Source organism: Gouania willdenowi, chromosome 7 (genome assembly GCF_900634775.1).
Source record: "Gouania willdenowi chromosome 7, fGouWil2.1, whole genome shotgun sequence".
Taxonomy (NCBI): domain Eukaryota; kingdom Metazoa; phylum Chordata; class Actinopteri; order Blenniiformes; family Gobiesocidae; genus Gouania; species Gouania willdenowi.
The window spans coordinates 4,568,801-4,579,750 of record NC_041050.1 but is presented as its reverse complement, the minus strand read 5'-3'; positions in this window follow the sequence as shown (position 1 = coordinate 4,579,750).

The following is a 10,950-nucleotide window of genomic DNA, read 5'->3' as shown; positions in this document are numbered from 1 at the left end:
ACAACTTTTATACTAAATTTTTATGCTTGGCACCCCATACTTTCCATATCTTACCTCTGTTTAGAGGCGTTTGAAGTTTTTTAGCCAAAGTGTTTGCCTTACTATAGTCTTACATCCATTTTGAGGCGTTTGAAATTTTTTCGTCAAGATTTATGCCTTTTACCTCCGTTTTTAAGTGATTTTTTGATTTTTGTAATTTTTTTGTGCCTTACTGCATTTTCAGCACATTTTTATTTTTAGTATTGCATTATATTTGCACTAGTTTTTAGGGTCTAATGATGGTCTTAAATCATTTATTTATTTATGTTTTATTTTTTTTAAATTATGCCTTACCTCCGATTTTGGTAGATTTTTTTGTCATTTTTTGTGCCTTACTGTTTTTTTAATTTTTTTTTTTAGCCATGTTTAAGTATCTGCATTATATTTGCATTTGTTTTTAGGTCTAATGATAGTCCTAACTCAATTTTTTATTTTTGTCATTTTTTTGTGCCTTACTGTTTTCTTATTCTAGTTTAGTCTAGTATGTGCATTATATTTGCAGTTGTTTTTAGGGTCTACTTATGGTCTTAACTCAAATTTTTTGAATATTTTAAATTTATGCCTTACTATAGCTGTATCTCCGATTTTGGGAGATTTTTTATTTTTGTGCCTTACTGCTTTCTTAGCCCATTTTAAGTATGTGCTTTATATTTGCTGTTAGGCTCAGCCAAGGAGCCACTGAACGGCACATGAACACGTCATCCTACACCAGCCTCAAGCTGCACACCAACACACGTTTCCAAAATCAGGGCTATTTATTTGAGCCACATAAGAAAAATAATAATTACCAAACTGGGTTACGCAGAACCAATTTTTGTGTCTTACTGCTTTCTTAGCCCTGTTTAAGTATGTGCATTATATTTGCAGTAGTTTTTAGGGTTTGATAATTGTCCTCACTCAATTTTTTTTTTTTTTTTTTAAAAGTATGCCTTACCTCAGAGGACTTTTCAAAGGTCTCCCATCCAAGCAATGACCAGGACTTGCCCTGCTTGGCTTCATAAACCTGACAAGCCCAGTCAATGACAGACAGGCATGGCCACATGGATTTACCTTGAAAATGTTTCCATTTTTATTCCTTACCTCAGAAAAAAAATCATTTTTTTCCCTATTTTTGTCATTTTTTGTGCCTTATTGCGTTATAATCCCTGTTTCAGTATGTGCATTATATTTGCAGTAGTTTTTAGTGTCTGATGATGGTCCTAACTCAATTTTTTTTTTTTTTTGGAAATTTTTGAAAAATTGCCTTGCGATAGCCTTACTTTTGATTTTGGCTGATTTTTGTTTTTTGTCATTTTTTATGTCTTACTGCTTTCTTAGCCCTGTTTCAGTATGTGCATTATATTTGCAGTAGTTTTTAGGGTCTAATGATGGTCCTAACTCAATTTTTTTTTTTTTAGAAATTTTTCAAAAATTGCCTTGCTATAGCCTTACTTTTGATTTTGGCTGATTTTTGTTTTTTGTCATTTTTTGTGCGTTACTGCTTTCTCAGCCCTGTTTAAGTATGTGCATTGTATTTGCAGTAGTTTTTAGGGTCTAATGATGGTCTTAACTCAATTTTTTTTTTTTTTGGAAATTTTTGAAAAAATGCCTTGCTATAGCCTTACTTTTGATTTTGGCTGATTTTTGTTTTTTGTCATTTTTTATGTCTTACTGCTTTCTTAGCCCTGTTTCAGTATGTGCATTGTATTTGCAGTAGTTTTTAGGGTCTAATGATGGTCTTAACTCAATTTTTTTTTTTTTTTGGAAATTTTTGAAAAATTGCCTTGCTATAGCCTTACTTTTGATTTTGGCTGATTTTTGTTTTTTGTCATTTTTTATGTCTTACTGCTTTCTTAGCCCTGTTTCAGTATGTGCATTATATTTGCAGTAGTTTTTAGGGTCTAATGATGGTCCTAACTCAATTTTTTTTTTTTTTGGAAATTTTTCAAAAATTGCCTTGCTATAGCCTTACTTTTGATTTTGGCTGATTTTTGTTTTTTGTCATTTTTTATGTCTTACTGCTTTCTTAGCCCTGTTTCAGTATGTGCATTATATTTGCAGTAGTTTTTAGGGTCTAATGATTGTCCTGACTAAATTTTTTTTTTTTTTGGAAATTTTTGAAAAATTGCCTTGCTATAGCCTTACTTTTGATTTTGGCTGATTTTTGTTTTTTGTCATTTTTTGTGTCTTACTGCTTTCTTGGTCCTGTTTAAGTATGTGCATTATATTTGCAGTAGTTTTTAGGGTCTAATGATGGTCTTAACTCAATTTTTTTTTTTTTGGAAATTTTTGAAAAATTGCCTTGCTATAGCCTTACTTTTGATTTTGGCTGATTTTTGTTTTTTGTCATTTTTTATGTCTTACTGCTTTCTTAGCCCTGTTTCAGTATGTGCATTATATTTGCAGTAGTTTTTAGGGTCTAATGATGGTCCTAACTCAAATTTTTTTTTTTTTTGGAAATTTTTCAAAAATTGCCTTGCTATAGCCTTACTTTTGATTTTGGCTGATTTTTGTTTTTTGTCATTTTTTGTGTCTTACTGCTTTCTTAGCCCTGTTTAAGTATGTGCATTGTATTTGCAGTAGTTTTTAGGGTCTAATGATGGTCTTAACTCAAATTTTTTTTTTGTGGAAATTTTTGAAAAATTGCCTTGCTATAGCCTTACTTTTGATTTTGGCTGATTTTTGTTTTTTGTCATTTTTTATGTCTTACTGCTTTCTTAGCCCTGTTTCAGTATGTGCATTATATTTGCAGTAGTTTTTAGGGTCTAATGATGGTCCTAACTCAATTTTTTTTTTTTTTTGGAAATTTTTGAAAAATTGCCTTGCTATAGCTTTACTTTTGATTTTGGATGATTTTTGTTTTTTGTCATTTTTTGTGCGTTACTGCTTTCTCAGCCCTGTTTAAGTATGTGCATTGTATTTGCAGTAGTTTTTAGGGTCTAATGATGGTCTTAACTCAATTTTTTTTTTTTTTTGGAAATTTTTCAAAAATTGCCTTGCTATAGCCTTACTTTTGATTTTGGCTGATTTTTGTTTTTTGTCATTTTTTGTGTCTTACTGCTTTCTTAGCCCTGTTTAAGTATGTGCATTGTATTTGCAGTAGTTTTTAGGGTCTAATGATGGTCTTAACTCAAATTTTTTTTTTTTTGGAAATTTTTGAAAAATTGCCTTGCTATAGCCTTACTTTTGATTTTGGCTGATTTTTGTTTTTTGTCATTTTTTATGTCTTACTGCTTTCTTAGCCCTGTTTCAGTATGTGCATTATATTTGCAGTAGTTTTTAGGGTCTAATGATGGTCCTAACTCAATTTTTTTTTTTTTTGGAAATTTTTCAAAAATTGCCTTGCTATAGCCTTACTTTTGATTTTGGCTGATTTTTGTTTTTTGTCATTTTTTGTGTCTTACTGCTTTCTTAGCCCTGTTTAAGTATGTGCATTGTATTTGCAGTAGTTTTTAGGGTCTAATGATGGTCTTAACTCAAATTTTTTTTTTTTGGAAATGTTTGAAAAATTGCCTTGCTATAGCCTTACTTTTGATTTTGGCTGATTTTTGTTTTTTGTCATTTTTTATGTCTTACTGCTTTCTTAGCCCTGTTTCAGTATGTGCATTATATTTGCAGTAGTTTTTAGGGTCTAATGATGGTCCTAACTCAATTTTTTTTTTTTTTGGAAATTTTTGAAAAATTGCCTTGCTATAGCCTTACTTTTGATTTTGGCTGATTTTTGTTTTTTGTCATTTTTTATGTCTTACTGCTTTCTTAGCCCTGTTTCAGTATGTGCATTATATTTGCAGTAGTTTTTAGGGTCTAATGATTGTCCTGACTAAATTTTTTTTTTTTTTTGGAAATTTTTGAAAAATTGCCTTGCTATAGCCTTACTTTTGATTTTGGCTGATTTTTGTTTTTTGTCATTTTTTGTGTCTTACTGCTTTCTTGGTCCTGTTTAAGTATGTGCATTATATTTGCAGTAGTTTTTAGGGTCTAATGATGGTCTTAACTCAATTTTTTTTTTTTTGGAAATTTTTGAAAAATTGCCTTGCTATAGCCTTACTTTTGATTTTGGCTGATTTTAGTTTTTTGTCATTTTTTATGTCTTACTGCTTTCTTAGCCCTGTTTAAGTATGTGCATTGTATTTGCAGTAGTTTTTAGGGTCTAATGATGGTCTTAACTCAAATTTTTTTTTTTTTGGAAATTTTTGAAAAATTGCCTTGCTATAGCCTTACTTTTGATTTTGGCTGATTTTTGTTTTTTGTCATTTTTTTGTGTCTTACTGCTTTCTTAGCCCTGTTTCAGTATGTGCATTATATTTGCAGTAGTTTTTAGGGTCTAATGATGGTCTTAACTCAATTTTTTTTTTTTTTGGAAATTTTTGAAAAATTGCCTTGCTATAGCCTTACTTTTGATTTTGGCTGATTTTTGTTTTTTGTCATTTTTTGTGTCTAACTGCTTTCTTAGCCCTGTTTCAGTATGTGCATTATATTTGCAGTAGTTTTTAGTGTCTAATGATGGTCCTAACTCAATTTTTTTTTTTTTTGGAAATTTTTCAAAAATTGCCTTGCTATAGCCTTACTTTTGATTTTGGCTGATTTTTGTTTTTTGTCATTTTTTGTGCGTTACTGCTTTCTCTGCCCTGTTTAAGTATGTGCATTGCATTTGCAGTAGTTTTTAGGGTCTAATGATGGTCTTAACTCAATTTTTTTTTTTTTTGGAAATTTTTGAAAAATTGCCTTGCTATAGCCTTACTTTTGATGTTGGCTGATTTTTGTTTTTTGTCATTTTTTATGTCTTACTGCTTTCTTAGCCCTGTTTCAGTATGTGCATTATATTTGCAGTAGTTTTTAGGGTCTAATGATGGTCCTAACTCAATTTTTTTTTTTTTTTGGAAATTTTTGAAAAATTGCCTTGCTATAGCCTTACTTTTGATTTTGGCTGATTTTTGTTTTTTGTCATTTTTTATGTCTTACTGCTTTCTTTGCCCTGTTTAAGTATGTGCATTATATTTGCAGTAGTTTTTAGGGTCAAATGATTGTCCTGACTAAATTTTTTTTTTTTTTGGAAATTTTTGATTTTGGCTGATTTTTGTTTTTTGTCATTTTTGTCATTTTTTGTGTCTTACTGCTTTCTTAGCCCTGTTTAAGTATGTGCATTATATGTGCAGTAGTTTTTAGGGTCTAATGATGGTCCTAACTCAAATTTTTTTTTTTTTTGGAAATTTTTGAAAAATTGCCTTGCTATAGCCTTACTTTTGATTTTGGCTGATTTTTGTTTTTTGTCATTTTTTGTGTCTTACTGCTTTCTTAGCCCTGTTTAAGTATGTGCATTATATTTGCAGTAGTTTTTAGGGTCTAATGATGGTCTTAACTCAATTTTTTTTTTTTTTGGAAATTTTTCAAAAATTGCCTTGCTATAGCCTTACTTTTGATTTTGGCTGATTTTTGTTTTTTGTCATTTTTTGTGTCTTACTGCTTTCTTAGCCCTGTTTAAGTATGTGCATTATATTTGCAGTAGTTTTTAGGGTTTAATGATTGTCTTAACTCAATTTTTTTTTTTTTGGAAATTTTTGAAAAATTTCCAAAAAATTTTTGGAAAATTTACTTTTGATTTTGGCTGATTTTTGTTTTTTTTGTCATTTTTTGTGTCTTACTGCTTTCTTAGCCCTGTTTAAGTATGTGCATTATATTTGCAGTAGTTTTTAGGGTCTAATGATGGTCCTAACTCAATTTTTTTTTTTTTCGGAAATTTTTGAAAAATTGCCTTGCTATAGCCTTACTTTTGATTTTGGCTGATTTTTGTTTTTTGTCATTTTTTGTGCGTTACTGCTTTCTCAGCCCTGTTTAAGTATGTGCATTATATTTGCAGTAGTTTTTAGGGTCTAATGATGGTCTTAACTCAATTTTTTTTTTTTTGGAATTTTTTGAAAAATTGCCTTGCTATAGCCTTACTTTTGATTTTGGCTGATTTTTGTTTTTTGTCATTTTTTATGTCTTACTGCTTTCTTAGCCCTGTTTAAGTATGTGCATTATATTTGCAGTAGTTTTTAGGGTCTAATGATGGTCATCACTCAATTTTTTTTTTTTTTTTCTAAAAAGTATGCCTTACTTTAGAGGACTTTTCAGAGGTCTCCCATCCAAGCATTGACCATGATTTGGACTGCTTAGCTTCGTAAATCTGACAAGATCAGCCAATGACAGACAGGTATGGCCACATGGATTTATTGAGAAAATATTTTCACTTTTATGCCTTACCTCAGAAAAAAAATCATTTTTCCCCCATTTTTTTAATTCCTGTCATTTTTTGTGCCTTACTGCTTTCTTAGCCCTGTTTAAGTATGTGCATTATATTTGCAGTAGTTTTTAGGGTGTAATGATGGTCCTAACTCATTTTTTTTTTTTTTTTTTCAATTTTTGAAAAATTGCCTTGCTATAGCCTTACTTTTGATTTTGGCTGATTTTTGTTTTTTTGTCATTTTTTGTGTCTTACTGCTTTCTTAGCCCTGTTTAAGTATGTGCATTATATTTGCAGTAGTTTTTAGGGTCTAATGATGGTCCTAACTCAATTTTTTTTTTTTTTTGGAAATTTTTCAAAAATTGCCTTGCTATAGCCTTACTTTTGATTTTGGCTGATTTTTGTTTTTTGTCATTTTTTGTGTCTTACTGCTTTCTTAGCCCTGTTTAAGTATGTGCATTATATTTGCAGTAGTTTTTAGGGTCTAATGATTGTCTTAACTCAATTTTTTTTTTTTTGGAAATTTTTGAAAAATTGCCATTTTGCTATAGCATTACTTTTGATTTTGGCTGATTTTTGTTTTTTTGTCATTTTTTGTGTCTTACTGCTTTCTTAGCCCTGTTTAAGTATGTGCATTATATTTGCAGTAGTTTTTAGGGTCTAATGATGGTCCTAACTCAATTTTTTTTTAATTTTTGAAAAATTGCCTTGCTATAGCCTTACTTTTGATTTTGGCTGATTTTTGTTTTTTGTCATTTTTAATGTCTTACTGCTTTCTTAGCCCTGTTTCAGTATGTGCATTATATTTGCAGTAGTTTTTAGGGTCTAATGATGGTCCTAACTCAATTTTTTTTTTTTAGAAATTTTTCAAAAATTGCCTTGCTTTCGCCTTACTTTTGATTTTGGCTGATTTTTGTTTTTTGTCATTTTTTGTGCGTTACTGCTTTCTCAGCCCTGTTTAAGTATGTGCATTGTATTTGCAGTAGTTTTTAGGGTCTAATGATGGTCTTAACTCAATTTTTTTTTTTTTTGGAAATTTTTGAAAAATTGCCTTGCTATAGCCTTACTTTTGATTTTGGCTGATTTTTGTTTTTTGTCATTTTTTATGTCTTACTGCTTTCTTAGCCCTGTTTCAGTATGTGCATTATATTTGCAGTAGTTTTTAGGGTCTAATGATTGTCCTGACTAAATTTTTTTTTTTTTGGAAATTTTTGAAAAATTGCCTTGCTATAGCCTTACTTTTGATTTTGGCTGATTTTTGTTTTTTGTCATTTTTTGTGTCTTACTGCTTTCTTAGCCCTGTTTAAGTATGTGCATTATATTTGCAGTAGTTTTTAGGGTCTAATGATGGTCCTAACTCAATTTTTTTTTTTTTGGAAATTTTTGAAAAATTGCCTTGCTATAGCCTTACTTTTGATTTTGGCTGATTTTTGTTTTTTGTCATTTTTTGTGCGTTACTGCTTTCTCAGCCCTGTTTAAGTATGTGCATTGTATTTGCAGTAGTTTTTAGGGTCTAATGATGGTCTTAACTCAATTTTTTTTTTTTTTGGAAATTTTTGAAAAATTGCCTTGCTATAGCCTTACTTTTGATTTTGGCTGATTTTTGTTTTTTGTCATTTTTTATGTCTTACTGCTTTCTTAGCCCTGTTTCAGTATGTGCATTATATTTGCAGTAGTTTTTAGGGTCTAATGATGGTCCTAACTCAATTTTTTTTTTTTAGGAAATTTTTGAAAAATTGCCTTGCTATAGCCTTACTTTTGATTTTGGCTGATTTTTGTTTTTTGTCATTTTTTATGTCTTACTGCTTTCTTAGCCCTGTTTAAGTATGTGCATTATATTTGCAGTAGTTTTTAGGGTCTAATGATTGTCTTAACTCAATTTTTTTTTTTATTGGAAATTTTTGAAAAATTGCCATGCTATAGCCTTACTTTTGATTTTGGCTGATTTTTGTTTTTTGTCATTTTTTGTGTGTTACTGCTTTCTTAGCCCTGTTTAAGTATGTGCATTATATTTGCAGTAGTTTTTAGGGTCTAATGATGGTCTTAACTCAATTTTTTTTTTTTTTTTTTTTAATTTTTGAAAAAAAAATGCCTTGCTATAGCCTTACTTTTGATTTTTGCTGATTTTTGTTTTTTGCCATTTTTTGTGCCTTACTGCTTTCTTAGCCCTGTTTAAGTATGTGCATTATATTTGCAGTAGTTTTTAGGGTCTAATGATGGTCTTAACTCAATTTTTTTTTTTTTTGGAAATTTTTGAAAAATTGCCTTGCTATAGCCTTACTTTTGATTTTGGGTCATTGTTGTTTTTTGTCATTTTTTGTGCCTTACTGCTTTCTTTGCCCTGTTTAAGTATGTGCATTATATTTGCAGTACTTTTTAGGGTCTAATGATGGTCCTAACTCAATTTTTTTTTTTTTGGAAATTTTTCAGAAATTGCCTTGCTATAGCCTTACTTTTGATTTTGGCTGATTTTTGTGCCTTACTGCTTTCTTAGCCCTGTTTAAGTATGTCCATTATATTTGCAGTTGTTTTTAGGGTCTAATGATGGTCATCACTCAATTTTTTTTTTTAAAAGTATGCCTTACTTTAGAGGACTTTTCAGAGGTCTCCCATCCAAGCATTGACCATGATTTGCGCTGCTTAGCTTCATAAATCTGACAAGATCAGCCAATGACAGACAGGTATGGCCACATGGATTAATTGAGAAAATATTTTCACTTTTATGCCTTACCTCAGAAAAAAAATCATTTTTACCCCATTTTTTTAATTCCTGTCATTTTTTGTGCCTTACTGCTTTAGGGTCTATTGATGGTCCTAACTCATTTTTTTTTTTTTTTTTTTTTTTAATTTTTGAAAAAAAAAAAGCCTTGCTATAGCCTTACTTTTGATTTTGGGTCATTGTTGTTTTTTGTCATTTTTTGTGCCTTACTGCTTTCTTTGCCCTGTTTAAGTATGTGCATTATATTTGCAGTAGTTTTTAGGGTCTAATGATGGTCCTAACTCAATTTTTTTTTTTTTTTTTTTTTTTTTAATTTTTGAAAAAAAAATGCCTTGCTAAAGCCTTACTTTTGATTTTTGCTGATTTTTGTTTTTTGTCATTTTTTGTGTCTTACTGCTTTCTTAGCCCTGTTTAAGTATGTGCATTATATTTGCAGTAGTTTTTAGGGTCTAATGATGGTCTTAACTCAATTTTTTTTTTTTTTTTTTTTAAAATTTTTGAAAAAAAAATGCCTTGCTATAGCCTTACTTTTGATTTTTGCTGATTTTTGTTTTTTGTCATTTTTGTGCCTTACTGCTTTCTTAGCCCTGTTTAAGTATGTGCATTATATTTGCAGTAGTTTTTAGGGTCTAATGATGGTCTTAACTCAATTTTTTTTTTTTTTGGAAATTTTTGAAAAATTGCCTTGCTATAGCCTTACTTTTGATTTTGGGTCATTGTTGTTTTTTGTCATTTTTTTGTGCCTTACTGCTTTCTTTGCCCTGTTTAAGTATGTGCATTATATTTGCAGTACTTTTTAGGGTCTAATGATGGTCTTAACTCAATTTTTTTTTTTTTTGGAAATTTTTCAGAAATTGCCTTGCTATAGCCTTACTTTTGATTTTGGATGATTTTTGTTTTTTGTCATTTTTTGTGCCTTACTGCTTTCTTAGCCCTGTTTAAGTATGTGCATTATATTTGCAGTAGTTTTTAGGGTCTAATGATTGTCTTAACTCAATTTTTTTTTTTATTGGAAATTTTTGAAAAATTGCCTTGCTATAGCCTTATCTTTGATTTTGGCTGATTTTTGTTTTTTGTCATTTTTTATGTCTTACTGCTTTCTTAGCCCTGTTTAAGTATGTGCATTATATTTGCAGTAGTTTTTAGGGTCTAATGATTGTCTTAACTCAATTTTTTTTTTATTGGAAATTTTTGAAAAATTGCCATGCTATAGCCTTACTTTTGATTTTGGCTGATTTTTGTTTTTTTGTCATTTTTTGTGTGTTACTGCTTTCTTAGCCCTGTTTAAGTATGTGCATTATATTTGCAGTAGTTTTTAGGGTCTAATGATGGTCTTAACTCAATTTTTTTTTTTTTTTTTAAATTTTTGAAAAAAAAAATGCCTTGCTATAGCCTTACTTTTGATTTTTGCTGATTTTTGTTTTTCGTCATTTTTTGTGCCTTACTGCTTTCTTAGCCCTGTTTAAGTATGTGCATTATATTTGCAGTAGTTTTTAGGGTCTAATGATGGTCTTAACTCAATTTTTTTTTTTTTTGGAAATTTTTGAAAAATTGCCTTGCTATAGCCTTACTTTTGATTTTGGCTGATTTTTGTGCCTTACTGCTTTCTTAGCCCTGTTTAAGTATGTGCATTATATTTGCAGTAGTTTTTAGGGTCTAATGATGGTCCTAACTCAATTTTTTTTTTTGGAAATTTTTGAAAAATTGCCTTGCTATAGCCTTACTTTTGATTTTGGCTGATTTGTTTTTTGTCATTTAGGCCTTACTGCTTTCTTAGCCCTGTTTAAGTATGTGCATTGTATTTGCAGTAGTTTTAGGGTCTAATGATGGTCCTAACTCAATTTTTTTTTTTTTTTTGAATTTTTGAAAAAAATGCCTTGCTATAGCCTTACTTTTGATTTTGGCTGATTTTGTTTTTTTGTCATTTTTTGTGCCTTACTGCTTTCTTAGCCCTGTTTAAGTATGTGCATTATATTTGCAGTAGTTTTTA